This window comes from Orycteropus afer, unplaced genomic scaffold (genome assembly GCF_000298275.1).
Source record: "Orycteropus afer afer isolate SDZICR_OR568_19922 unplaced genomic scaffold, OryAfe1.0 scaffold00467, whole genome shotgun sequence".
In the NCBI taxonomy this organism is placed as follows: domain Eukaryota; kingdom Metazoa; phylum Chordata; class Mammalia; order Tubulidentata; family Orycteropodidae; genus Orycteropus; species Orycteropus afer.
In genome coordinates, this window is record NW_006922054.1 from 1012796 (window position 1) to 1019219 (window position 6424).

The window sequence follows — 6424 nt, forward strand, 5'->3', positions numbered from 1 at the left end:
TTTCTGGCTATTGTGTGTGCATATGAACAAAATAAATTTCATCTTAAGCTTTCCCTTCAAGTCACCTAGCCTTCTCTTATCTAGTTCTTTTCCCAAGACCCAACCGTCCCACACACATACACGCACACAAAATGGTGAAAATATTACTCTGCTATTAAACAGCGAGGAGCTCTGGTAGCATAGTGCCTAAGGCACTTGACTGCTAACCAGAAGGCTGGTGGTTCAAACCCACCAGCTACTCCATGGAAGGAAGGTTAGGCAATCCTACTTCTGTAGTGATATCGCCTCGGAAACCCAAGGTGGGGTTGCTGAGTTGGGCCAACTCGATGGCACATAACAACAACAACAAAACAGTGACACTTTTTCTCCGATCTTATGATAAAGTCTTAAAACTTTAACATGATCCCCAGGTTCTGGGTATTCTGGTTCTTGCTGTATCTTCTGCCTCATTATGAGCCGGTGGAGCTTGAGTCTCTGCGCCATAGCCATCCCAACTTTACCACTCTGCTAGGACCAAGATAGGGAGCTCTGGTGGTTTAGTGCCTAAGGCATTTGACTGCTAATTTTGACTGCTAAGAAGACTGAGGGCAGCTCTGGTAGCATAGGGCATAAGGAATTTGACTGCTAACCAGAAGTCTGGTGGTTCAAACCCACCAGCTACTCCATGGAAGTAAGATGGGGCAATCTACTTCTGTAGAGATACCACCTTGGAAATCCATGGAGGGGTCACTATGAATCAAACTCTACTTGACGGCAGAGAGGACCAAGATACTTCTTAGGGAAGCCTACCATGATCTTTCAAATTAGATTACGTCTTTCTGCTTTATGTTCTCAAACCTGTATTTGAGATGGGAATAAATATGAAATTAAAAAAAAACTTCACTGCCTTCGAGTTGATTCCAACTCATAACGACCCACTTTGGGTTTCCAAGGTGGTAAATCTTTATGAAAATAGATTGCCCACTCTGCCTTCCATGAAGTGACTGTTGGGTTTGAATCATCAACATTCTGGTTAGCGGTCAAATGCCTTAGGCACTATGGCACCAGAGCTCCTTAAATATGAATTTAAATGGATTCAGTAAAATTCAACTCAAAATCATATTAAGTATTCAACAGAGTTGATGTTGTTGGTTCTTTCACTTTTGTATCATTCACAATAGTGCACGAGAAGTCCATACTGAAAATAGTATTTTAATAATCTATTCATTTGTTTCTAATATAATTTTTATTTTAATCCAAGTGCTACATGAGCATGATTTTTAAAATAAATTAGTTTTACAAAGAACCATCTCCTACACTTTAGCTCTCCAACCCCTGCACCAATATTCATTCTTAAAGGGCAATCCATCCAACTCTTTTACCACTTCTTTTGGAAATTTCTTTCTTATCCCTAAATAAAAACAAATAATAGGTTTGTATTGCTAATTCTCAGAATTTTGAATTTTGTATTGCCTTACACTATGGAATGTGAGGATTTAATTCTCTTTCATTACTCTATGCCCTACCTCTTCCCTTCATACAGTCCATTCCCCATACTTCCAATAGGGTTGTATAAAAATTTTGCTTAAATAAGTATTTGGGGTTTATATTGTTATGAAATATAATTCACAGCTGAGTCATCAGTGATATTATGATTTTCCTTTTTCTGTGTTTCATTTTGTTTCCTCTGGTATTAATAATCAACTTTTTTTTCTCCTTTTTTCTGTCTTCATCTCTCTATTATTATTATTATTATTTTGCTTATTCCATACTCTACTTGGTTGCATCACTCTCGTCTTCTTGAAGAGAATCTTCCAAATCTTTCTGACCTAGTCTAGCCATAGGGATTGGTTGTGCTTTAGGTGATCCCGTTGATTGTGTTTCCTGTTTCTAGACTCCATGTTGTCCTCTTTCTCACTCTACTCCCTCATTTCAATAGTTTTTTTTTTTTTTTTCCTAAAAAATTCCATGTGGGATAATATTTGAGCTTTTTTTCTGCCTGAAAAACAAATTATTCTACTCTCACACTTAACACCCACTCTGACTCACTATAAAATTCTGGGTCAGGAGTATTGTGGTTTTTCTTAGTTTTCACTGTTGCTAGTGAGATGTTCTATGCCAGTCTGATACTTGAGCTTCTGTATGAAACCATTTTTTTTCTCCTTTTCAGAAACAGAATATTTCATTGTGTGTAGGATTCTATTTTCATACTGATATTCATTGATTTTAGATTTTTATCGTTTTGCTTTATAGTTGGTTTAACTTTTACTTTCTAGAAATTCATGTCTAAATTCTGAGTTCTCTTCAATTTGACTAGGAAGTTTTTTTTTTTTTACTTCAATTTTACTCATTTTGTCTTTCTCTTAGATGTTGAACTTTGTGAATTGATCTTTACTTATCTTTTCTATTTTTATCCATTTTCATTCTGTTCTGTTTTGCATATTTCTTCAAGATTGCTTTCTATCTTTTCTATTCACATTTTTTTTGCTTTCATGTTAAGAACTCTTTTTTATTCTAACTGTTCTTTTTTTGTAGTGTTCTTCATGTTTCTACTAATGCATTTTCCCCTTCTATCTCTGAACATATATATTTCTTTTACTTTTAATTTGCTTTCTGCTCATTGAATGTTTTCTGTTTTGTTGTTTGTTTGTTTGTTTTTCTTATTACATTTTCTATCTGATATAAGAGACTTTCTTCAAATGTCTGATAACCTTTGCTTATGTGTTTATATTTAAGAGATGAAGATGAAAAAGCTGTTCCAGAGCACTGTGTAGTTTGTAGGACTTGCTGACCATGAATTTGACGGTAGGACAATGTAGTTGGAATGAATCTCTGGACAATCCTCAACATGAGTATCTTTATTTATTTATTTATTTATTTATTTTTTTGGGGGGGGAATCTTGTTGCACTTTAAAAAGAAATTACTTTGAGTCTTGTGCCTAAAGGGTAAATGTCTGGCAGCTTCATAGGGTCTTCTAAGAAGTTATCCACTTACTGTTTTCAGCTTCCATATTTCCTTTTCATTTATTCTTAAAATAACTCAAAGTTGAGACTTTTAAAAAATGCTTCTATTCTCATTTCAGTGACATTTTGGTAGACAGCTGAACTAAATGCATGAGCTCAATTTGCTGTAAAAAAAAAAAAAGAAACAGTACACTCATTTGTTTCCAAGCAAGTAGGATCTACGTACAAATTAATAACATTTCTAAGATCCCAATATTTGAATAATCCCACTTAGTAAGAAACACTAATCACAACTTTTCTTTTTTTAATCCCTCTTGGAGGGGGGTTATAATAATAGTTTGGGCATACATTAAAAATATCTGCCTTTATTCTTACATACAGGCTGTGTTTAGTGGGCACAAGCTGGGGCATGCTACAGCTGAGAGCAGTGAGACAAACCCCTCCCCTACTATATTATTTTTCATCAACTTATTTCCATCAGGTGTGGGATGTTCGCTGGTGAAAAATTCACTTGATCTTTTCACCACTGATATTCAGAAACATGCAAGGAAACACAACAGAGGCCAGATTTAAAGGGTAATGAGTTTATAAGAGAAAACTTGGCATAAGTCACAAAAAATAACAATGTTTGCTCATTACTGTGAAATGGTGGGTGAGACTGATACCTGGCAAGACAGCATGTTGACATTTTTGCCATGTGAAAAAAATGGTACTGTGGCAGCATCATTGCCTCATTTAATATATTGCAATAGGGTTTGCATTGAATGTAGGAAGAAAAATCTTCCCTTTCTCAGGAGTGATGATGCTGATGCTGATCATTCTAACATTGTATACAGTTATTTTAATTTTAGTAATGTATAGGACATAATGCCTAAGGCATTTGACCGCTAACTAGAAGGCTAGTGGTTCAAATCCACTGGCCACTCCTCAGAAGGAAGGTTGGGCAATCTACTTCCTATGTGATATAGCCTTGGAAACCCAAGGAGGGGTTGCTATGAGTCAGATTTTACTCCATGGCAGTGAGTTTGGTTTTGGTTTATATACATAGTCCCATAACTACCTAGAGAACTAATAACTTTGTCTTTAATGCTAGCTTAGATTAGTTTTCATAGGAAAACTGCACAGGGAGGTAATTGAGTAGAGTGGTTAAAGCACAGATTTGGTGTCAAGTAGCCCTGGGTTTCATGCACAAGTTTTCTAATTGGCAACTTTGTGTGACTTTGGACAAGGTATGTATATTTTCTAAAATTACTTTTTCTCACTGATACAGTAAGAAGGAAAACCAAACTCACTGTGGTCAAGCAGACTCTGACTCATAGCAACCCCTCCTTGAGTTTCCGCTCTGGTGATGTAGTGCCTAAGGCATTTGACTGTTAACTAGAAGGCTGGTGGTTCAAACCCACTAGCCACTCCTTGAAAGGAAGATTGAGCAATCTACTTCTCTAGTGATATTGCCTGGGAAATCCAAGGAGGGGTCGCTAAGAGTCACATCTGACTCCATGGCAGTAAGTTTGATATTTTTGGTATGTCTCCAGAAGTAGATTGCCCAGTCTTCCTTCCCAAGGAGGGTGGGTTTGAAATACCAGCCTTCTGGTAAGCAATCAAATGCTTTAGGCATTAGAGCTCTGCCTTGATAAATATACTTGAGTTATAATAATAGCAAAATGATGATAATAATAAAAATTTAGTGAATATTTACTATGTGATGTTTTCTTAACAACCTATTAATGACATGGATACTATGTCTAGGAATCATACTAGTACCCACGTCATAGATATGTTAAGAAAACAGCACATCGTAAATATTCACTAAATTTTTATCATTATCATCATTTTGCTATTATTATAACTCAAGTATATTTATCAAGGCAGAGATATATCATTCTATGAGGAACAGGGCTTTTTATTGTGCAGAATTTCCTGAATATATTTTTCAAATATTTCTGAGAGTAAAAACTAACCAGTATATCAAATCTGTATACCAAAGACAAAGTTCTCCCTGAAAAATTCAGGTGAATGCAGTGACAAAGAACAGTCTGCTCCAGTCACTCTTGTGTGCCTGGTACCTAGATCTGGATTAAACATTCCCAGTAGGAAAGGCATTTAGGAATCTAAGGGCCCCAGGAGTTACCCGTGAGAAAATTCCCTGTTAAAATTGAATCTGTAGATTTTTTTTTTTTTGGGGTAACACTTCTATAATCCTAAAACATTTAGAAATGGTTTTAAACAAGCTAATACCAAGCTTGTCAGAAACAGTTCAGGAGAGTCTATAAAATAAACATGGGAGAAGATGTCTTTCTGTTGGAAGAGAGCTAAAACAAAGTAGAAAAATATATGGAAAAGTTAGATATGAGTAAAAGCAAATGTTTTCCTGGCAAAACCAAAAAATCAAACCAAACCTATTGCCTTAGATTCTGACTCATCGCAAACTCTATTGGGTTTCCAAGGTGGTAAATCTTTACAGAAGTAGATTGCCCAGTCTTCCTTCTGCAGAGCGGCTGGTGGGTTTGAACCACTAACCTGGTTAGCAATCAAACCCCTTAGGCACTGCACCACCAGAGCATTGATGACTAGAAATATATAAGTAAATCTAGTATGGACTACATCAAGAGCAAGCAAACTTTTGTTGTGAAGAAATAGGGAGTAAATACTTCAGACTTTGCAGTCCAAGAGGAGATATCAAGAAATCATGTCTAAGAATATTATGTAGATACTTCAATAACAAAAGAGAAAGAAATTTTACATTTTCTTGACTGACAAAAAACTTTAATAATCCAGTACCTTTTTTTTTTTTTGGTAGGTCTACTAATGAAAATAATAAAATTTTGCTTTGAAGTTGTCACATTTTGCTTAATTGGGGTTCAAAGTTAATGTTCCTATCATCAAATTGGAGTCCTTAGGTGGTGTAAATGGTTAAGTGTTCAGCTAATAACTAAAAGATTGGAGGTTTGAGGTGCCTCAGAAAAAGACCTGTGATTTACTTCTAAAAAGTCAGTCATTTAAAACCCTATAGAGGAATTCTGCTGTGAGACACATGGCATTATCTTGAGTTGGAATAGACTCATAGGGAGTATTTTTGTTTTATCATCAAATTGATAGTAAATGTTCATCTGTAGTAATCATTCTTAACTTGCAAGTTGTACAAAAACCAGTAGCAGGCAGGAGTTTGCTGACTCTGAGCTAACTGATCAAGCAATAAACTGCTTCTGGAAAATTCCCTTGAGTTAAATTAGAGGAGTAGAGCATTCTGCCCTCCAAAAAAGGATCTAATTTGCTCTGTAATTAGGAGCACAAAGGGCTCCAATAGTTCCTTGGTGAGATCTCCTCTGGTTAGTCCAATGTATAGGGACAATAGTTCCTCCTCTGAGTTCAGATTTCACATTGCCTATACCTCCCATAGGAGCTCTGGTAGCATAGTGCCTAAGACACTTGCCTGCTAACCAGACGGCTGGCGGTTCAAACCCACCAGCCACTCCTCCGA